We start from the raw sequence: 23,525 nt of genomic DNA on the forward strand, positions 1-23,525 counted from the left end.
TTTGGAAAATTTTTTAAATTTGTTGTCTACATCTATGGTATTCAGTATAGTAGCCACTAGCTGTATATGGTTCTTTAACTTTTAATCAGTTATAATTAAATGAAATTTAAAATTCAGTTCTTCCATCATACTAGCTACATTTCAAGTGCTCATTACACACACTTGGCTAGTGGCTACTTTATCGGACAGGGCAGGTACAGAACATTTCCATTATCACAGAATATTTAACCAGAAAGCATTGATCTAAATAGTTAAGGTTTTTGGGTTTTGTTTTTTTGTTTGTTTGTTTGTTTTTTACTGGAGTGCAGTGGTGTAATCTCAGCTCACTGCAACCTCTGCCTCCCAGGTTCAAGCAATTTTCTACTCAGCCTCCCAAGTAGCTGGGATTATAGGCGCCCGCCACCACACCCCGCTAATTGTTTTATTTTTAGTAGAGACAGGGTTTCACCATCTTGGCCGGGCTGGTCCTGAACTCCTGACCTCATGATCCACCAGCCTCAGCCTCCCAAAGTGCTGGGATTATAGGCATGAGCCACTGTGCCAGGCTAAGTATCTTGTAGAGAAAGTTTATATTATGATTCAGGTTTCCATGTTGCTCACCCTTTTTATTAATCTTATAGACACTTATTGGAGTGCTTATTATGTCTTAAGTGAATGAGAAGTGCAGAGAGTGTAAAGACAAAAATGATGTAGCTGCATCAAGTGGTGAAGACAGAAGTTTAAAACATGATTGCAACCAAACATGAATTCTCCAGGGAGAGAAGAGCAAAGGACAATGAAGGCAGAAAGAATCACGCTTGCAAATCCATGAATGGTGTGATGTGTCTGGGAAACTCTGGGTAATTTATTTAGCCCTAGGCAAGTAAAAATAAGGACTAGAAAGGTATGCTGAGGCCAGATCTTGAAAGATTTCAAATAACTACAGTCAGGTTACATTCCATTGAATGAAAACTCAGTTGAAACTGGTTTAAAACACAAAGGTGGTGTATTGATTATACAATACAAAAAATCCAGCACTAGAGTGGTGAGCAGCTGTGATTCAACTAGAGCTCTGGCTGCCTTGGTCTTTGAGTCTCTCAACTCTGCCACTTTGTTCTAGTTTTATCCTGATGAGTAAGATGTTTCTGTAGCTTCAAGCTTTACACGCATATATGGCAATCCTTGGATGGAGAGGCTGGCCCTCTCCAAGATTTTCTCCCAAGATTGATGAAACTTGTTTTCTAAAAACCCTCAGCAAATTTCCCTCCCATCACATCAGCCTAGTTAAGGTTACCTGTCCATTTCTGGCCAGTCCCTGTGACCTGAGGTCATGCATGTACTAATTTGTTGAGAAACCTCAGACGTAAGCCAATCACTGTCTAGAGGATAAGAGTGCATGGAGATTAATCAGCTTTTCTCTGAAGCTGGGGTGAGAGTATGTGTTTCTGAGGCAAGGAGGCTACTGGAGAAGGGTGAATACCTGAGTGATAATTCAGAACTCATCAAGAGATAGAAGAATGGGTGTTAGGGGGTTAGCATCCTGAGTGGAACATGGTTTCTGGAGTCAGAGAGACAGAGATGGTGCCCTTTATCCACCACTGGGTGGTGTAACTTTATGTAGCTGAGCCTCAGTTTCCAAATGGAGATGATAGTGGTCATTGTCTTTGGTACCGTTGTGATATGTAAAGGAGTTAACATAGGAAAGGCACTTAGAATAGTGCCTGAACCACGGTAAATGCTCAGCAAATACTAGCTTTAAATTCATACTCAAATATGTGAGGGAGTTTGAGCTTTATCTTTTAGAGCCTGACACTCTAGAGCTTTATCTTTTAGAGCCTGACATTGAAGGTCTTTTGTGTCTTGACAGCTGGATGATTTCCTGCTGCTTAAATCATAATAACAAATTAGAACTCCAGTGATGCTGATGGTGACAAGAAATGTCAATTAGTTGAGTAGTTGGGACAGAAATCGCATGGCCAGCAAAGCTGAGAATATTATCTGGCCCTTTACAGAAGTTTGCCAACTCCTGAAATAGAGGACCAGAAAAATGCCTTCTGATATAAAACACTTAAGCATGTTAAGCCCAGGTGCAGCAGCTCACCCCTGTAATCCCAGCACTTTGGGAGGCCAAGGTAGCTGAATCCTCCCACCTCAACCTTCCAAGTAGTTCAATATCAGCCTGGCCAACATGGTGAAACCCTGTCTCTACCAAAAATACAAAAATTAGCTGAGAATGGTGGTAGTTGCCTGTAATCCCAGCTACTTGGGAGGCTGAGGCAGGAGAATGGTTTGAAGCCAGGAGGCAGAGGCTGCAGTGAGCCGAGATCATACCACTGCACTTCAGCCTGGGCAACAGAGTGAAACTCTGTCTCAAAAAAAAAAAAAAAAGATCGATAAAACATGTTTTTATAAAATAGTTTTAATGCATAGCTGAAATTGAGGCAAAATAAGGAAATTCCTAAGTGTCCCGAAATGACAAGAAAGTACACACCTACACACAGAGTGAGAGAAGTTGAACAAGCACACTCACAAATAGGACAAATGTGTTTCGAGAGCCAAATATATGTCAGGTACATATTGCTCTGTGCCTGGGGAACAGGGGCAATAAGGTAGAAAATAAAACAGACATGGGATTAACCTCACAGATCTTAAAGTCCAGTGAGGTAAACAACTTTTATAAGAAATAAATGTATATTAAATATTTTGAAAAGTACTGTGAAGAAAAAGAGCAAGATGCTTTGAAATAGAATAACAAGTGACACCTGCTTTAGGATTATGTGCCTCAAAAAGGACTCCAGAAATAGTGCCACTGGAACTCGGGAAGAGTTAATATATACACGAAAATGTGAGAGACCATTTCTTTTAGGCAGACGCCTAGGCTCTGCCAACTTTGCTTGATTCTATCTGACTATATAAGACAACAAGTTATAGAAGTATAATAATGCCTTTGCTGCAAAACCAGAAATGGATGCTTAAGAAGAAATTTTCACATCTCATGAAATGTGCATTTTGATGCTGTAGTAATTGTTCCAATTTAAAACATGCATTTATACATATATTCTTCTTCTTTTCTTTTCTTCTTTTTTTTTTCTTTTGAGACAGTTTCTCCCTCTGGTTCCCAGGTTGGAGTGCAGTTCGTAATCAGCTCACTGTAACCTCTTAAATTCCTGGGTTCAAGGGATTCTCTTGTCTCAGCCTCCTGAATTGCTGGGAATACAGGCACACCCAACCTCAGCTGGCTAGTTTTCATATTTTTTGTAGAGACAGGGTCTCACTATCTTGCTTAGGCTGGTCTCAAACTTGTGGTCTCAAGCAATCCTCCTGCCTCAGCCTCTTAAAAGTGCTGGGATTACAAATGTGAGCCACCACACCTGGTTTATACATATTTCAATAGTTTTACTATAACAGCAAAGTCCCTTTGAGGCAGCGGACAGCCTTTTTTTTTTTTAAATTATTGAAACATCTGTCTTGCTCTTATCACCAACGCTGGAGGGTAGTACATGACCATGGTTCACTGCATTCACTGCAGCCTCAACCTCTTGGGCTCATATGATCCTCACACCTCAGCCTCCCAAGTAGCTGGGACCACAGGTGTGTGACACCATGCCCAGCTACTTTTTTTTTTTTTTTTCCTTTTTGTAGACATGGTGTTCTCACTACATTGTACAGGCTAGTCTCGAACTCTTGGTTTTAAGCAATATTCTAGTGTCAGCCTCACAAAGTGCTGGGATTACAGGTATGAGCCACCACACCTGGCTAGACAACAGACTTTTAATAATAAAAGAAAAGTTCTTTTTATTCTAAGGTTGACTTTAGGAGCCTGTCTAAAGTAAAGGTGGGTAGATGAGACTGATTGCTTACAGAAAGCTAGTTTTGTGTGCTGAACTTGATACTATTAGAGGTTTCTTGAAAGATCTGGGAAAAAAAGTTTAAAATTGCAACTGGAAGATATTTGCTAGACTAGAAATGGCGAGTCCTAAGCACTCAGGAATTCAGCAAATTGCTGCTGGTTGGGTTTTTATTTTTATTTTTTGGATTTAAGATACCCTCAAACTCTAGTTATTTCTGAATTTATATTCCACATTAACAAAACCCATAAAGAAATTCTAGTCTGCCTTTGTAACCCATATGTCAGCGTGGGTATCTCTGCCCTTTAATAAAATGTAATTAATGACATTCCCCAAGAATAGTTGAGGATTCTCAAGTGGCTAATTGTTCATGGTCATCTCTGCTGTTGCTGGGGATGAATCAGTTTTGTTTATGAATCATTTTCATTTTGCATGGGCTCCATAACAAGTTGATCCAGACCAGGTCAAGGCCCCGTTCTTCATTTGTCATAAATTTAGAATTAAACAACAAAAAGAACATGTGCCTAGGCCTCCCTAACACTCATAGGACCTGCCTTTACCTCCCACACATGGACTCCCAATCTTTCAATAGGTCATCCTCTACCCTGTTAACTTAAGTTTTCTGTGTTTATTTTTGTCATCTTTTAAATCTTCCATTTATTGTAATTTGGGAGAAAATGAAGTCACTGAGTTAATTCATTTTGCTGAGTTTAGTACACAAATTCTAGGCAACATTTCACAGACCTGGCTCTTTCATGATGTAATAAATATGGGCTTTTGTAAACTGTTTTCCTCTTTTTGGTCTCACAGCTATGTTTTGGATGATTAAAGTTGCTGAAGGTCTAAACACTCAATAGCAGGTTACTAGTAGGTTTTGTTCTTATATCTGCACTGGGCGGTAGCATAGGGCAGTAGAAAGAACACCGGAGCTCTAGATATTACTATCTTCTCAATCAGAGAAGTAGAGCTTGGTGGAGAGACCATAGCCTAGTTAGCTAACCCATATGAGTCTTGTTTTTATTATGCATAAACTGGATCTGATAATAATAGCTGTTTCACAGGGATTTGTAAAGATCAAATGTGATCCTAGGTATAAAATAATGTTTTACATTGTGCAATATAAATATTAGTTTTGTTATGAGTAACCTCACATTTCTTTTACCCAGGTATGTTCTTTTGTTCATTGCCCCTAAGCAAGACTCTCTACATTGCCTGCATCAGTTTCACACTCTTTGCAAGGATGTATACATTCCTACATTTTCTTTTCTACAGTTAGTCATCATTTCATTAGAAAGACATTTAAGTATTCACATTTATATTATAACATTTAATTTTTGTTGTTTTGCCCATTTCAAAACAAACATGTTTGTTTTTAAGTTAATAATGTTAAAAACTCAGCTTATAAAATTGAAAGTTGCTAGAAGTGGTGACTCATGCCTATAATCCAATTATATATATATACATACAGATATAATCTCTTCTATAATTGGTTTCCATTGTCATATATGCCTATTTTAAATTTTATTTTATTTTTTTTAAGAGATGGGTCTTACTATGTTGCCCAGGCTGGCCTTGAGCACCCATGCTCAAGTGATCCTCTTGCCTCAGCCTCCCAAGTAGCTGGGACTACAGGTGTGCCACTGCACTGGACGAACATATGTCTATTTGCCTATATTTATACGTATAAACTTACCCATCCATTAATATTAGTGCATAGAATTCTATTACATAGATGTGCCTTAATGTATTTAAGAAATCCCCCTTCTGAGGGATTTTTAAGTCTCTACTTTTTTACCACTATAAGCAATACAGCAATGAACACGAATTTCATGTATTTGTCCCACTTTGGTATTTGTTTCCTTAGAAAAAAATTCCAAGATCTGGAATTTGAAGATTAAAGAATGAATATTTTGGCTAGGTGTGGGGGCTCACGCCTATAATTCCAGCACTTTGGGAGGCTGAGGCTGGTGGATCACCTGAGGTCAGGAATTTGAGACCAGCCTGGCCAACATGGTGAAACCCTATCTCCACTAAAAATACAAAAAAAAAAAAAAAAAAAAAATTACCTGGGCGTGGTAGCAGGCACCTGTAATCCCAGCTACTCAGGAGGCTGAGGCAAGAGAATCGCTTGAATCCGGGAGGTGGAGGTTGCAGTGAGCCGAGATCACAGCACTGCACTTTAGCCTGGGCAACAGAGCAAGACTCTATCTAAAAAAAAAAAAAAAAAGAATGAATTTTTAATTATGATACATATCACCATATTGTCTTCAAAACTGTGGGACTAATTTATGCTTCTAAGCGAAGAATACAATAGTGCCCATTTCCCCACAATCTCACCAGCTTTCTAATGGGCCGTCTGTCCTTTTATTACCTTTTTATAGGCACTCCTTGTTTTTTCTGATCTTCAGTACTTTGTCATTTAGATGTTTTGCAAATATCCTCTCATGGTCTTTTTACTTTGTTGGGCCTTCTGATAAACAGAAGTTTATGAAGGTAGTCAATTTTATTCATTTATTTGTATTAAAGTTATATTCTTTTACAGTATCTTCTAACAGTTTTAGAATTTTTTTCTTTCATATTTAAGTTTTCAATCTACCTAGAGCTTATTTTTTGTAAGAGAGAGGTTTCCAACTTTACTTTTTCCATCTGGATGCCCAATTATCCCAGAGCTATTTATTGAGACATTCAGTCTTCATTGATGTGCCCTGTCTTTACTTACATGTATAGATCTGTTTCTCAACACTATTCTGTTCCATCGGCCTGTTTATCCTTGGGCTAACAAAACACTGTCTTAATAGCAGCAGCTTTACAATCATTGCTATCTGATAAATCTTGTCCTCTTATCTTGTGCAATAGAATTGCCTTTTCCTACACCTTTGCATGTTCTATGCATTGTCCCATGCTACAAAAATGAAAAATAAAGCTGTTGAACATTGACATATTGTCATTATTTTCTTTTGTTTCCCTTAAGGTCTAGAAAGCATCACATAATTCTATTATTTAGTCTTCTGAACGATGAAATGGTCTGTCTCCATTTATTTAGATCTCCTTTAATATATCTATAATTTTAAGAGGTTTTACACATTGTTGTTAGATTAATTTCCAGTTACTTCTACCTTGAGATGCTATTATAAATGACTTTTTTAAAAAGATGGGGTCTTGCTATGTTGCCTAGGTTGGTGTCAAACTCCTGGGCTCAAGCGATTCGTCTGTGTCAGTCTCCCAAAGTGCTGGAATTACAGGCCTGAGCCACTGCACCGACTTTTTTTTTTTTTTTTCGATATGGCATCTAGTTCTGTCACGCAGGCTGGAGTTCAGTGGCATGATCTCGGTTCACTTTTTTTCAATTTCTAATTGTTTGATGGTAGTTTTTAATGAATACAGTCAATTTTTTATATTGACCTTATACCCAGCAACCTTGCTAAATAAATTTATTAATTCTAATAGTTTGTAGATTATTTTCAGTTTTTCAGGTGTAAAATTGTCCAGAAATACAGTTTGCTTTCTTTCAATTGTGAATGCCTTTTATTTATGTTTCTTCTCTTATTCTACTGGCTAGAACTTCCACCAGTGCTGACTAGAAGTATGCCCTGTTCTTGACCTCAGAGGAGAACTTTCAACATTTTGCATCGTGTTTATTCTAGAGTTTTGTAGATCTCCTCTATCAAAATTAGGAAGTTCCACTGTATTTCTAACTTTGCTGAGAACTTTTATTAAAAATGGATGTTGGATGTGGACAGAGGTGGCCCACACCTGTAATCCCAGCACTTTGGGAGGCTGAGGCGGGAGAATCGGTTGAAGCCAGGAGTTCAAGACCAGCCTGGGCAACAAAACAAGACATTGTCTCTACAAAAACAAACAAACAAACAAACAAACAAACAAACTAGCCAGGCATGGTGGTGCATGCCTGTGACGATCCCAGCTACTTGGGAGGCTGAGGTGGGAGGATAAGTTTAGCCAGGAGTTAGAGGCTGCAGTGAGCCATAATTGTAGCTGTACACTCCACTGTAGGTGACAGAGTGAGACCCCCATCTCTGAGGGGGTGGAGAAAGAACGGATATTGGAATTTATCAAATGCCACTTCTGCATTTATGAAGATATTCATATGATCTTTCTCCTTTAATCTGTTCTTACATATATTGTTTTTAAAGTTCGTTATAAATAAAAGTCATCCAAATGAGACTTATTTATATACAGATGAGACTGTAGCAAGCCATTCACTTCCATTGGGTCTTTTTTTTTTGCACTTCGTTTTAGGCAGTTGAATTTGAATGACGATATAAGCAGGTGTTTATCATGAGTGTGGACGAGGCTCCTTCCTGAGCACTTTGTATGTATTATCCTATAAATTATCTCAACACTCAGTGAGATAGCTACTGCCGTTCCTGTTTTTCAGATGAGAAAACTGATTTGCAGAGATACTGAGTGATTTGCCCAGGTCACAGCTGGTGGGTAGCCACGCTAGGATTTAAATCTGGTCTATCTTCAAAACATTTGATCTGAAGCCATACCAGTGCTTTTTACTCCATCTACCCATCAGAATCACATGAGAAACAGTCCTATAATACTGTGCCCCAGAGAGTAGCCAGACTAGCTCTCAGGGAATAGTGTACCATCCAAAATATATGTATTAGAAAATAAGAAAGAAGAAAAATAAACAAACAATCCAAGATAAGAAGCCAGAGAAAAGCAGCAAAATAAACCCAATGAAAGTAGTGGAAGATATAATTTGATATACAATTTGATTGCAGAGTGCCTTCCCTGATGCTGCAGCCGGAAGTGATCCTTCCCTCCACCTGGCCCCTGGGACACTGTGCTGTGTAGTGTGCAGAGTCTGATGGCACTGCTAGATTGCTTTTTCAGCTCAGGGCCACAGCTTAAACGGCTTTACCTTTCCCCTCAGCACCTGTCCCACTACTTTGCACACAGGTGCTCTAACCATGTTTATTGAACAAAGAAGGGAAACTGATTTCACTTTCACTTGTTCATTATCATTCCTGGGAGGCAGAGCTTGCAGTGAGCAGAGATTATGCCACTTCACTCCAGCCTGGGCAACAGAGCAAGACTCCGTCTCAAAAAAACAAAACAAACAAACAAAAATAGCCAAACATGGAAAAGGTACAGTAAAAATGTGGTGTTCTAATCCTATGGAACCAGTGTCATATGTGCTGTCTGTGATTGATCAAAATGCCAATATGCAGGCAAGCCTGTATAAAATCCTATCATCTTATTTGGGGTATTATCATGGCTTAGACGCAAAGGGGGATCTAATGAGCAAATGGTGCAGATCATTCCTTTCACAGATCTATAAACATCTCAGCGAGGTAAAGTAAGTTGCCCATTATCACACAGAGAGGCATGATTCTGGGCCTCGTGTTTCCCACCTCCCCCATCACCCAGGAATTTAGTAGTAAGTCTGTGAAGTAACAAAGTTAAAAATGGGGACATCTTGGCTTTGTGTGGTAGTCATGGTGGTGATATGGGAGAAGCAGCTTTATGTTGATTTTGGACAAGAAAAGGCCAGAGGCATCTTGCTGGAAGCAAACATGGAAAGAAACCAGGCTACACTGTTTTCTTACCCACCCTCAGGTTTCCAAAGCACATAGAGTTGGGAGAAATAAAAAAGAAAGAACAACAACAAAAAAAACAAAACAATCCCCCCCCCAAAACAAACTAATGACCTCAGAACTTAATAGCAGACCTAATTTATAAACTGACAGTGTTTCCTACATTCAACACGTTTATGACTCCATGCAGTCTACGCATGGTTTATAAGCCACAGTGTTAACATAAGCCTGGGTTAGGTTTCAGAGTTATATTCCAGATATGTAAAGAGGCTTTTTAGCAAAACAACTTGCCATCTCAGAGAGCCCTTATATCCTTACACTGAGGGTCTGAGAACATGAAAGAGAAGTCAGGGAACCTGCAATTGAGGTCAGAGAGCACACTGCAATCACATTTTTATCTTGCTAGGGCCCTTTCTGGAGTCTCATTAATTAAAGCTCTTAGTTTAGCAACCTGGGTTGTGAATATTCTTCCTTCCCTTTCTTGTCAGCACAGTGAAAAAAATGCTAGTAAGGTAGCTGTGTAATACACTTTAAGACCATGGACACATTCTCTCTGCCAGGCTCTTTGTCCACAACAAATTGTGAATTACATTTCCATTTTCATCCACACTGGACAATAAGAGTCTTTAATGTTCACAGTTCTCTTCTTGAAGAGATTTGTGCTCTAATTCCACAGTAAACATTTTAAAATCCTATTCAAAATACTGTATTTCCAATTTCTGCAAAGCATTTTAAGATGGCCTCTAAGCTTTTACAAAGGATTAAGTACACCAATTATCTCATTTCTATTTGTAGTAAGTCATAATGCTGGATTAAGAGAAATACTTTTGGTATACAACGAATACTGTTCAGTTACACCGGTGTTGGAGGAAATGGAAAAGTAATATTTAAAAGTAAGAAAGAAACAAAAATGCTCTTCAGGGAAATATTCATGAATGAACTTTTACTTACTTTTTCCTCATATTAATACATTGCACAGGGTGAAATTGATGAAATCTTAACATTGTTATAAATGAGAGGAATGGCATCTGTCATAGAAGGTAGGGAATTACCTAAATCTCAAGCACATAGGGGCCACCTCCACGACTGTAATCATGTCTACAATACATCTGAATTTATTATTTATGATTTAAAGCAATTCACTTTTTTTCTTGTTTTTTAGACTGAGTCTCACGCTGTTGCCCAGGCTGGAGTGCAGTGGTACGATCTTGGCTCACTGCAATCTCCACCTCCCAGATTCAAGCGATTCTCCTGCCTCAGCCTCCCAAATAGCTGGGATTACAGGCACCCACCACCATGCCTGGCTAATTTTTGTATTTTTAGTAGAGACGGGGTTTCACCGTGTTGGCCAGGCTGGTCTCAAACTCCTGACTGCAAATGAGCCGCCTGCCTTAGCCTCGCAAAGTGCTGGAATTACAGGCACGAGCCACTGCACCTGGCCAGCAATTCACTTTAAAAAAACATTTCCTACACAAGAATAATTATGAAATTCCAGACTTGGTTTGTTCATTATATTTTTTTCTAATGCATATGAAAAGAAAGGACAATTATTACCTAAAATCACCACGCATACTAGTGATACATTTGATACACTCAGAAATCAGAAAGTATTACCCTACTAGTTGAAATTGAAGCATGGGATTTAACCTGGAGCTCTAGCCACAGCATTTTAGACAAGTTTTTCACCTTTCTGGACCTTGATTTCATCATTAAATAATTGAAATACCACCCCAAACCTGTTAGAACTAATACACAAATTCAGTAAAGTTGAAAGATACAAAGTCAAAATGCAAAAATCAGTAGCATTTTCATACACTAACAACAAGATATCAAAAAAAAAAAAAAAAAAAGCAAGTAAGCAATCCCATTTATAGTAGTTAAAAAGAAGTTAAATACCTAGGAGTACATTTAACCAAGGAAGTGAAAGATCTCTACACTGAAAACTCTAAAACATTGATGAAAGGAACTGAGGACACAGATAAATGGAAAGACATGCCATTAAATATCCATACTACCCAAAGCGATCTACAGATTCAATGCCATCCCCATCAAAATTCCAATGATACAGCAGGGCGCAGTGGCTCAAGCCTGTAATCCCAGCACTTTGGGAGGCTGAGGTGGGTGGATCACCTGAGGTCAGGAGTTTGGGACCAGCCTGACCAACATGGAGAAACCCTGTTTCTACTAAAAGTACAAAATTAGCCAAGTATGGTGGCCCATGCCTGTAATCCCAACTACTCAGGAGGCTAAGACAGGAGAATCACCTGAACCCAGGAGGCAGAGGTTGCAGTGAGCTGAGATGGTGCCATTGCACTCCAGCCTGGGCAACAAGAGCGAAACTCCATCTCAAAATAATAATAATAATAATCATCATCATCATCATAATCATCATCATAATCATAATAATTCCGACATCATCATCATAATCATAATAATTCCAACGATATTTTTTCTCAGAAATTAAAAAAAGATCCTAAAATTTGTATGGCACTTTGGGAGGCTGTGGCAGGTAGATCACTTGAGGTCAGGAGCTTGAGACCAACCTGGCCAACATGGTGAAAGGCTGTCTCTACTAAAAATACAAAAATTAGCCCAGCATGGTGGTGCCTGCTTGTAATCCCAGCTCCTTGGGAGGCTGAGGCAGGAGAATCGCTCAAACCCTGGAGGTGGAGGGAGAGAAAGAAAAGAAAAAGAAGAGAAAAGAAGAGAATAGACGAGGGAAGGAGGGATGGTGGAGGGAGGGAAGGAAAGAAGGAGAAAGAAAAAAGAAAGAGAAAGGAAGGAATAAGGAAGGAAGGAAGGAGGGAAGGAAGGAAGGAAGGACAGAAGGAAGGAAGGAAGACAAAGCAAAGAAAGAAAGGAACTTTGTAAACTATAACACCTAAAGCACGAGTACAGTTTTCCTGGAAGGTTTGTGATGGCCCACATTGCAGCCCGTGCTCCTCAAACTTGACCACATGGATGGATAGACCACTTTGAGTAGCAAAGTAGAGAAAATTTAGAACTAGAAATCACATGCTTCAGCCTTGATTTCTGAGGTTTAGGGTTGGTTTCTATATGTACCAACACGGTCAATAAGAAAAACTGCTAGGCAACTGTTCCTGGGGGCTTAGTAGTTAATGTAAATAGTATTTGAAGTCGTAACACAATCTGGCAAAGAGCATTGTTCCAGGGATGAAAATGCTGATGGAATTAGCCAACTGACCCATCCGCATACTCCTCCCTCCTGGAGAAGAAAAATTAGGGATTAGGTCTTTTGAAAGTAAAAATAACTCAATACTTTTCAAATATTTATTTTGTTCTGGAAACTGATATAAAATATCCCAAATACACACGGCTTTTTGAGGTGACCATTATCCCCATTTTATAGCTGAAGATACTATAAAATATTACAAAGATGAAGACACTGGCCAGGTACGGTGGCTCACACCTGTAATCCTAGCACTTCAGGAAGCTGAGGCAGGAGGATCGCTTGAGCCCAGGAGTTCAAGAACAGCCTGGGGCAACATGGCCAGACCCAGTCTCTACAAAAAATTAGCCAGGCATGGTGGTACATGCCTGTGACCCTCCCTGCTAAGATCTTCAAAATCAACCCTAAACAAATAGTGGAAGGATAAGAGAGAGACACATGGATTCCTAACACTAAGCGGGGAAATTAGGGAATTTCTCACTACACCCTCCGAGGCTGAAGACTACTGAAATTAGTGTGGGGATGGGGAGGGCGGATGGCTGTACCCAGGCAGCATGAAGAACAGGTTGGGCAGCCTTTACATTCTGCTCTTGTTCCCTCAAGTTGCCTTGAGAGAGACAGTCATCAGCCTGACCTTCAGCATGACAGTTAACAGTGCCCGGAGCAGTGTCCACCTATATCAGCAACACAAACTCTGCGGGGGGCATTGGAGAGAATTCACAGAAATAGATCCAGACAGCCCTCAGGTAGTTCCCCCACAGAAACAGACCCGGGCGGCCCTCAGGTAGATCTCCCGCAGAAACAGACCCGGACGGCCCTCAGGTAGTTCCCCCACAGAAACAGACCCGGAAGGCCCTCAGGTAGTTCCCCCACAGAAACAGACCCGGGCGGCCCTGAGGTAGTTCCCCCGCAGAAACAGACTCGGACGGCCCTCAGGTAGTTCCCCCACAGAAACAGACCCGGACGGCCCTCAGGTAGTTCCCCCACAGAAACAGACCCGGGCGGCCCTCAGGTAGCTCCGCCACAGAAACAGACTCGGACGGCCCTCAGGTAGTTCCCCCGCAGAAACAGACCCGGGCGGCCCTCAGGTAGTTCCCCCACAGAAACAGACCCGGACGGCCCTCAGGTAGCTCCGCCACAGAAACAGACCCGGACGGCCCTCAGGTAGATCTCCCACAGAAACAGACCCGGGCGGCCCTCAGGTAGATCCGCCACAGAAACAGACCCGGACGGCCCTCAGGTAGTTCTCCCACAGAAACAGACCCGGACGGCCCTCAGGTAGTTCCCCCGCAGAAACAGACCCGGACTGCCCTGAGGTAGTTCCCCCACAGAAACAGACCCCGACGGCCCTCAGGTAGCTCCTGCGCAGAAACAGACACCTACCGCCCCCAGGTAGCTCCCGCGCAGAAACAGACCCCGGCGGCCCTCAGGTAGGTCTCCCACACAAACAGACCAGGACCGCCCTGAGGTAGCTCCCCCGCCGAAACAGACCGGGGCGGCCCTCAGGTAGTTCCGCCACAGAAACAGACCCGGGAGGCCCTCAGGTAGTTCCGCCACAGAAACAGACCCGGGCGGCCCTCAGGTAGCTCCCCCGCAGAAACAGACCCGGAAGGCCCTCAGGTAGTTCCCCCACAGAAACAGACCCGGGCGGCCCTCAGGTAGTTCCCGCGCAGAAACAGACCCGGGCGGCCCTCAGGTAGTTCCCGCGCAGAAACAGACCCCGGCGGCCCTCAGGTAGTTCCCGCGCAGAAACAGACCCCGGCGGCCCTCAGGTAGATCTCCCACAGAAACAGACCCCGGCGGCCCTCAGGTAGTTCCGCCACAGAAACAGACCCGGGCGGCCCTCAGGTAGTTCCGCCACAGAAACAGACCCGGGCGGCCCTCAGGTAGCTCCCCCGCAGAAACAGACCAGGACTGCCCTGAGGTAGTTCCCCCGCAGAAACAGACCCCGACGGCCCTCAGGTAGCTCCTGCGCAGAAACAGACCCCGACGGCCCTCAGGTAGCTCCTGCGCAGAAACAGACACCTACCGCCCTCAGGTAGCTCCCGCGCAGAAACAGACCCCGGCGGCCCTCAGGTAGTTCTCCCACACAAACAGACCAGGACCGCCCTGAGGTAGCTCCCCCGCAGAAACAGACCCGGAAGGCCCTCAGGTAGTTCCCCCGCAGAAACAGACCCCGAGGGCCCTCAGGTAGCTCCCCCGCCGAAACAGACCGGGGCGGCCCTCAGGTAGATCTCCCACAGAAACAGACCCCGGCGGCCCTCAGGTAGTTCCGCCACAGAAACAGACCCGGGCGGCCCTCAGGTAGTTCCCCCACAGAAACAGACCCGGGCGGCCCTGAGGTAGTTCCCCCGCAGAAACAGACCCGGAAGGCCCTCAGGTAGATCTCCCACAGAAACAGACCCCGAAGGCCCTCAGGTAGTCCCCGCGCAGAAACAGACCCCGGCGGCCCTCAGGTAGATCTCCCACAGAAACAGACCCGGGCGGCCTTCAGGTAGTTCCGCCACAGAAACAGACCCCGGCGGCCCTCAGGTAGTTCCGCCACAGAAACAGACCCGGACGGCCCTCAGGTAGCTCCCCCGCAGAAACAGACCAGGACTGCCCTGAGGTAGTTCCCCCGCAGAAACAGACCCTGACGGCCCCGAGGTAGTTCTCCCACAGAAACAGACCCCGACGGCCCTCAGGTAGCTCCTGCGCAGAAACAGACCCCGGCGGCCCTCAGGTAGGTCTCCCACACAAACAGACCAGGACCGCCCTGAGGTAGTTCCCCCGCAGAAACAGACCCGGAAGGCCCTCAGGTAGTTCCCGCGCAGAAACAGACTCAGACGGCCCTCAGGTAGATCTCCCACAGAAACAGACCCGGACGGCCCTCAGGTAGTTCCCCCGCAGAAACAGACCCCGGCGGCCCTCAGGTAGTTCCCCCGCAGAAACAGACCCGGACGGCCCTCAGGTAGTTCCCCTGCAGAAACAGACCCGGGCGGCCCTCAGGTAGTTCTCCCACAGAAACAGACCCGGAGGGCCCTGAGGTAGTTCCCCGCAGAAACAGACTGGGTCGGCTCTCAGGTAGCTCCCGCGCAGAAACAGACCCGGACGGCCCTCAGGTAGTTCCTCCACAGAAATAGACAGAGACAGCCCTCAGGTAGTTCCCCCACAGAGACAGACCCTGACAGCCCTCAGGTAGTTCCTCCACAGAAACAGACCTGTAGGGCCCTCAGGTAGTTCCTCCACAGAAATAGACAGAGACAGCCCTCAGGTAGTTCCCCCACAGAGACAGATCCTGACAGCCCTCAGGTAGTTCCTCCACAGAAACAGACCTGTAGGGCCCTCAGGTAGTTCCCCCACAGAAATAGACAGGGACAGCCCTCAGGTAGTTCCCCCACAGAGACAGATCCTGAGAGCCCTCAGGTAGTTCCTCCACAGAAACAGACCTGTAGGGCCCTCAGGTAGTTCCCCCACAGAAATAGACAGAGACAGCCCTCAGGTAGTTCCCCCACAGAAACAGACCCCGGCGGCCCTCAGGTAGTTCCTCCACAGAAACAGACCCGGGCGGCCCTCAGGTAGTTCCTCCACAGAAACAGACCTGTAGGGCCCTCAGGTAGTTCCCCACAGAAATAGACAGAGACAGCCCTCAGGTAGTTCCTCCACAGAAACAGACCCGGGCGGCCCTCAGGTAGTTCCTCCACAGAAACAGACCTGTAGGGCCCTCAGGTAGTTCCCCACAGAAATAGACAGGGACAGCCCTCAGGTAGTTCCCCCACAGAGACAGATCCTGACAACCCTCAGGTAGCTCCTCCACAGAAACAGACCTGTAGGGCCCTCAGGTAGTTCCCCCACAGAAATAGACAGGGACAGCCCTCAGGTAGCTCCCCCACAGTGCTTCCTCCCAAATCGCCAGGACTGTAGTCTGTCTTATTTCCCCCTAAGGGTTTACAAGTGAAAACTCCAGCCAAAGGAGTGACTAGTGGACTGGCCTCAGACAGGGATTCACTAAGGGGTCTATGATCCCTGGATTCTCAGTCCTCACATCGCCAACGCAGATGAGGCTGGCCATGGCCCCTCCCAGTAGGTACGATCATTTTCCCAAGGGAAAACTAGCCGACGGCCAAATAACTGGACAGTTGAGGAGGAAAAGTCTACACAAGCAGCACGTATCATCTGATCACACATGTTGAAGGAGAAGGACCCAAAATCTAAAATTGCTCCTTAAATAGGAGAAAAGGTTAGCAATATGCAGCAAGAAGAAGACATCATAAAAAAGAACTAAGTGAAAATATTAGGTAGAAAAAATAAAATAGTTAAAGAATTTGATAAATGGAAATTTATCAAGTTTGACAAATGAACTAGAATGGATATAGTTGAAGAAAGAATATATGAACACAAGATTGTGGCAGTCTCACAATAAGACTGAAACATATGAAATAGAGAAGAAAACCTTGGAAATGTGGATGATAAGCATAAAAGTGCAAACACCTGAGCAATAATTTCAGTTGGCATAAGACGTAAATATAGAACAGAAGAAATACTTGAACAAGTATGGAGATACATTTCCAAAAAAAAGACCTTATCTGAAAGGACTTATAAAGAGCCAACAAGAGATAAGGAAAAATCAGTTCCTAGGTACAACTATAAAACTTAAAAATAATAAGTAAAAAAAAAATATAGAAAAATAATGAGGAGACTGGGCACAGTGGCTTATGCCTGTAATCCCAACACTTGGGATGCCAAGGTGGGAGGATCACTTGAGACCAGGAGTTTGAGATAAGCCTGAACAACATTTTGAGATCCTATCTATCTCTACAAAAAAATTTAAAAATTAGCTAGTATGGTGGCACTTGCCTGTAGTCCTAGCTACTTGGGAGGCTGAGGCAGGAGGATCACTTTAGCCCAGGAGGTCAAGGCTGCGGTGAGCTGTGATCATGCACCACTGCACTCCAGCCTGGGCCATAGAGTGAGACCCTCTCTCAAAATAATAATAATAATAATAAAGACAAGGAGAAAGCTCTAAAAGCTTCCAGAGGGAGAACAGATCATCTCCAAATGAATGACAAAGAGAGAGACATCAAGTAGCTACGTGAGATGCTAGAAGACTGTAGTATAATGGTTAACTGTAACTACATAGAAGTTATAAAGTATTAGGAGACAGTAATTTTGAAGATAGAATTTTATTTATTTATTTAGAGACGGAGTCTCAATCTGTTGCCCAGGCTGGAGTGCAGTGATGCTATCTTGGCTCACAGCAACCTCCACATCCTTGGTTCAAGTGATTCTCCTGCCTCAGCCTCCTGAGTAGCTGGGATTACAGGCACTTGCCACCATGCCCAGTTAATTTTTGTATTTTTAGTGGAGAGGAGGTTTCACCATGTTGGCTAGGCTGGTCTCAAACTCCCAACCTCAGGTGATCCACCTGCCTCAGCCTCCCAAAGTGCTGTGATTACCGGTGTGAGCCACTGCACTGGTCCTGAAGGTAGAATTTTATATTCATCCAAATTGTCATACAAATGGGAGAGAGTGATGGGAAGAATCACCTGCATTCAAGGGCTCAGAGCACTTGCCACACACAGACCCACATTAAAAACACTTTCAGAGGAAGACCTCAAAAAATGAAAGGAAAAAACCCAGGCAATGCTTCAGGAGGCATACGGGAAGAAGAAAGTAGAGAGTCATCAAAGAAAAATTAAAAGAGAGATAATAGTGCTTTCAAAACAACCCTGGTTTAAAATCATACTTGTTCTATACAACTTCCACAGTGGCACATGTATGTGTGTATGAGTGTTGGGGGGAATAAATTAAGTGGGCATGAGCGTAATGCTGAACCAGTTGCATTATTTTATTATATTATTATTATTATTTTTTGAGAGGGAGTCTCACTCTGTCGCCCAGGCTGGAGTACAGTGGCGTGATGTTGGCTCACAGCAGCCTCCACCTCCTGGGTTGCAGAGATTCTCTTGCCTCAGCATCCGGGGTAGCTGGGATTATAAGCACATGCCACCACGCCCAGCTAACTTTTGTATTTTTAGTAGAGATGGGGTTTCACCACATTGGCCAGGCTGGTCTCGAACTCCTGACCTCAAGTGATTCACCCATCTCGGCTTCCCAAAGTGCTGGGATTATAAGCGTGAGTCACCGTGCCTGGCCTGTACTGGCTGCATTATTAAGGGAAATACAGATGCTAATAAATGTAAGAAAGCAATTGGAATAAACATGAAATGAGGAATTCGATGCAACTACCATAAGAATAAAAATAGAATCTATGTATAATTGTTTCTATTTACAAAAAAATTATTTTTCCTTTACATCTTGACAATTTTTCAACAAGAGCTGAGTTGCCCACATTCCATGTTGCTCTCTTGGAGTGGAAAGAAATCTGTCTTCAAGACAGCATGAGAGCCAACTGGAATCTGCATGGTGTGTAAACAAGACAGGTAACAGTAGAAAAAAAAAGCCCAGGCTGGGCGCGGTGGCTCAAGCCTATAATCCCAGCACTTTGGGAGGCCAAGATGGGCGGATCACGAGGTCAGGAGATCGAGACCATCCTGGTTAACACGGTGAAACCCCGTCTCTACTAAAAAAATACAAAAAAGCTAGCCTGGTGAGGTGGCAGGCGCCTGTAGTCCCAGCTACTCAGGAAGCTGAGGCAGGAGAATGGCGTAAGCCTGGGAGGCGGAGCTTGCAGTGAGCTGAGATCCGGCCATTGCACTCCAGCCTGGGTGACAGAGCGAGACTCCATCTCACGAAAAAAAAAAAAAAAAGGCGGGCCACTTAGCATAGCTCGTCTTGGATGCCTCCAAAAATCTCTTAATGTTGCTCGCCTTAGCTAGAATTGCATTAAACGACACAGGATAAGAGATGAAATCATGTTTGAGCTCTGCTTGCAATCAGAATGCTGGAAGGGACGACAGAAATCTCCTCCCTCAACTCCCACCATGGAGGGAACTAGGGCGTGTGAAGGAAGGCGACCACCAATGTCACACAGCTAGCTAATTTGGTGGCAGACCTAGGTCCCTGGACACCTCGATATTTCACCAAGCTGTCTGTCAGAGGTGTTGGATGAAACATCCAAAGTAATGTTCTCAACAGCATGCGTCACCTCCCAAATATTTCATATAGATTATCCAAGGATGATGTATTAAGAGTGAGAATAGTATCTATAATTGTTAACTGCCTTAAACCCCCACATCCTGTTCATGTTACTGGCACCTGCCTTTGATACCATATCCATAGCAATGTGCAAATATTGTAAACGCTCTGCTGACCCAGGGGGTTTCTTGCCATTGGCTAAAGGTACGGCATTAATACGTTGCACGTGTACACAGAATGGCAGTAGTTACAGCATTTGTGAAGCTTTATCATCTGCACAGCCAGAAAGCTTGTGGGTGTATGTTCTGCCTGTCAGAGTATTTCCTAGGAAACTGAAAATAAATACATTATGAAATTTCAATTTTCAATGTGTCACTAGTGTTGTTCTGGTGTCCTGTCATGCCTGCTGCAAAACACATTTTGACCAGGGAGGGATGCCTTATGAAATCCCATTATATCATTTGAATCTGCAGGAGTGCCACAGAATTGCTTCTGTGTTAATAACCAGAAGATCAAACATGAATTAAAAATTCACTATGTGCTGGGTGTTACGCTAAGAGCCTTGCTTGCATTCTTTAATTTAATTCTCACTTTAAGCCCTAGGAAGTAGGTGCTGCTAACTCATTTTTCCTAGTTAGACAATTGGGGCCAGCCAGGCGCGGTGGCTCACACCTGTAATCCCAACACTTTGGGAGGCCATGGTGGGCAGATCACCTGAGGTCAGGAGTTCAAGACTGTCTCTACTAAATATACAAAAACTAGCCAGGCATGGTGGCACACGCCTGTAGCCCCAGGTACTCGGGAGGCTGAGGCAGGAAAATCGCTTGAACCTGGGAGGCGGAAGTTGCAATGAGCCAAGATCGTGCCACTGCACTCCAGCCTGGGCGACAGAGTAACACTCCATCCCTACCCCCCCAAAAAAAGAGAAAACTGGGGCCCAATGAATTAAGTACCTTTAAGTACTTCATTTACTGTCAGAACCAGTGAGTGTAAAAAACAAAAACAAAAACAAAAACAAAAAAACCTAGTGAGTGGTAGGAACCAAACCTAGATTTCAAGGCCTGCATTTGTACCGTGTGTTCACAGCCTAACTACTGTAAATTGCAGAGGTGACCGTAGCATAAAATCACTCCCCGTTATTAATCTATTCCCAGTGAAATAGGTTTTCCTGTTGCTACGGTTTGAATGTGTCCCTGAAAGTTCATGTGTTGGGAACTTTGTTCCCAATGCAGCAGTGTTGAGAAGTGGGCCGTTGAGGGGTGATAAGGTCCTTCATGAATGGATTCATTCATTCATGGATTCATGGATTCATGGACTAATAAGGGACAGTGTTAGCTACCACAAGAGTGAGTCTGTTATAAAAGCCAAATTGTTTGCCCCCACTGAAGTACAGAAAAAAAAAAAAGAAAAAAGAAAGGAAAAAGAAAAGCCAGTTTGGCCATCTGTCCTGAGCCTCCTCACCATGTGATGACCTGTCCTGAGCCTCCTTGCCATGCGATGCCCTGCACTGCCTTGGGACTCTGCAGAGGCCCCATTGGCAAGAAGGCCCTGACTAGATGTGACCCTTCAACCTCGGGCTTCCCAGACTCCAGAACTGTAAAAAATAAATGTCTTTTATTTGTAAAGTACCCAGTCTCAGGTATTCAGTCATAGCAACAGAAAACAGAAACCTGTGAAAGACATATTTAAAATGGACTCTACCATTTCATTTCTTATGTGGAAATTATTACACTTCTACCTCATGAGTCTTCTGTTTTCTCACCATAAGGAGTTAATTTAAGAGGAGGAGGAAGCTGGGCACACCATCTCAGCTCACTGTAACCTCTGCCTCCCAGGTCCAGGCGATTCTCATGGCTCAGCCTCTAAGTGACTGGGATTACAGGCATGCACCACCATGCCTAGTTAGTTTTTGTATTTTTGGTAGAGACAGGGTTTCACCATGTTGCCCAGGCTGGTCTCAAACTCCTGACCTCAGGTGATCCACCCGTTTCAGCCTCCCAAAGTGCTGGGATTACAGGCGTGAGCCACCATGCCCGGTCTCATTTCACCTCTTGAACTTGGGTTTTCTCATAAGGCAGTTACACTTGATTTATAAGGTTCCTCTCAGCTTTAAAATTCCATAAAATTCCAGAAGCACTATCTACTAGTGAAACAATTCACTGGGAGAAGCAGTGAGTCCCCTGTCGCTGGAAGCATTCAAGCAGAGTGAGAATAGTCAGTTGTCTGATATGCAGTAGAGAGAATTCCTACGTTAGGTAGGAGGTTAATATTTGATTTCAATAATTAAGCCAATGATAAAAAATAGCATTGAGTGTGTAATATGTGCCCAGCACTGTTCTAAGCATTTACACATGTCTCATTTGATCCTTTCAGTAACTGCAAGGGGAGTGGGTACTATCCCCATTGTACAGAGGATACTCAGATCAGGGCAGCACTAACCAAAGATCTCATAGCTAGAGAGAGATGGAGATTGGAAATCAGATTGCTGTGGCCCCCAGCAAGTCCTAATCACCACCCAATTCTGTCAGCAGCCTCGGGGTTCTGGGAAGGGCACCTCTTCCTGCTGGCCTGGGATCTGGGTGCAAGGTGACGTGCCTGCCTCCTACCCATCTCCCTCTGAGGCAGGGAATTGAGCATGGAATGCAGACGGCGGGCTTGCCAACAAGGCCGCTTTCCACGGCCTGCAGCAGAAAGGGGCTGCCTTCTGCTGCGTGGGCCGCAAATGCTCTGAGCCCTTCACGGGCAGCCTTATTTTACAGAAGGCGAAAACTAACACCCAGAAACGGCAAGCTACCTACCCAAAGTCACAGAACAAACAAGCTACCCACCCAAAGTCACAGAACAAACAAGCTACCCACCCAAAGTCACAGAACAAACAAGCTACCCACCCAAAGTCACAGAACAAACAAGCTACCCACCCAAAGTCACAGAACAAACAAGCTACCCACCCAAAGTCACAGAACAAACAAGCTACCCACCCAAAGTCACAGAACAAACAAGCTACCCACCCAAAGTCACAGAACAAACAAGCTACCTACCCAAAAGTCACAGAACAAACAAGTGGCACAGTTGGGAAACAGCCGCTTGGAGTCCTCACTTCCAGGCCAGTGCCTGATGTTCTGTTTTGTTTTTATCTAAATCACATTACTGCCGTCACTTACATCGGACACTCCCTCAGTTTTCTGTTCTGAATATACATATTGACTCATCAAGGCCTATGCATCAATACAGCAAATTGGAGATTCCCAAGAGTGGCAGCGATTCAAAACGAAACTCTCTGCCTATGATATTCTAAGAATTATAATCTAACCTCACCCCCGTGCCACAAGAAACTCATCTCTTGTCGGTTCTGAATCCACACTTCCACTCCTTTGAGGCAAGTTTCCTCACTAACATTGACCCCCAGTTACGTACTAACCTTTGCCGCAGCTGTCACCCAGCAGAATTTCCTCTGCAGTCCTGTCTGCTTATCTGGCCTGCTGGGAACTCAGAATCAAACAGCACTGAGAATTCCACAAGTGTTTCTTTCCTCTTCTTCTTTTTTTTCCCCTCAAGAACTGCTTTTAGGAGAAGAAATCATTTCAACACTGCATTACAAATGAACTTATACCTCAGACAGAAACGAGCAACCCCATTCCCCACATAAGCTTTTTTTTTGGTTTTGTTTTGGACACGGAGTTTCACTCTGTTACCCAGGCTGGAGTGTAGTGGTACCATCTTGACTCACTACAACCTCTGCCTCCCAGGTTCAAGTGATTCTCCTGCTTCAACCTGCCGAGTAGCTGGGAGACTGCCACCATGTCCGGCTAATTTTTGTATTTTTTAATAGAGGCAGGGTTTCACCATGTTGGCCAGGCTGGTCTC

The 23,525-nt window shown here is 44.0% G+C and overlaps 1 long non-coding RNA gene across 4 annotated transcripts in view; it reads right to left on the reverse strand.

The window, feature by feature from the left end:
• LOC135966501 (uncharacterized) overlaps positions 1 to 23,525 on the reverse strand; it is an 80,477-nt gene that overhangs the window by 31,149 nt on the left and 25,803 nt on the right. For 2 of the 4 annotated variants that reach the window (XR_012421007.1, XR_010579821.2), the window contains exon 3: positions 5,894 to 6,035. This is a non-coding gene — a long non-coding RNA (uncharacterized lncRNA). Of the gene's footprint in view, positions 1 to 5,893; positions 6,036 to 13,967; positions 14,446 to 14,613; positions 14,718 to 23,525 lie in introns of those variants that run through there. The other 2 variants (XR_010579823.2, XR_010579822.2) reach the window with 2 other exon arrangements.

This window comes from Macaca fascicularis, chromosome 12, assembly GCF_037993035.2.
Source record: "Macaca fascicularis isolate 582-1 chromosome 12, T2T-MFA8v1.1".
In the NCBI taxonomy this organism is placed as follows: domain Eukaryota; kingdom Metazoa; phylum Chordata; class Mammalia; order Primates; family Cercopithecidae; genus Macaca; species Macaca fascicularis.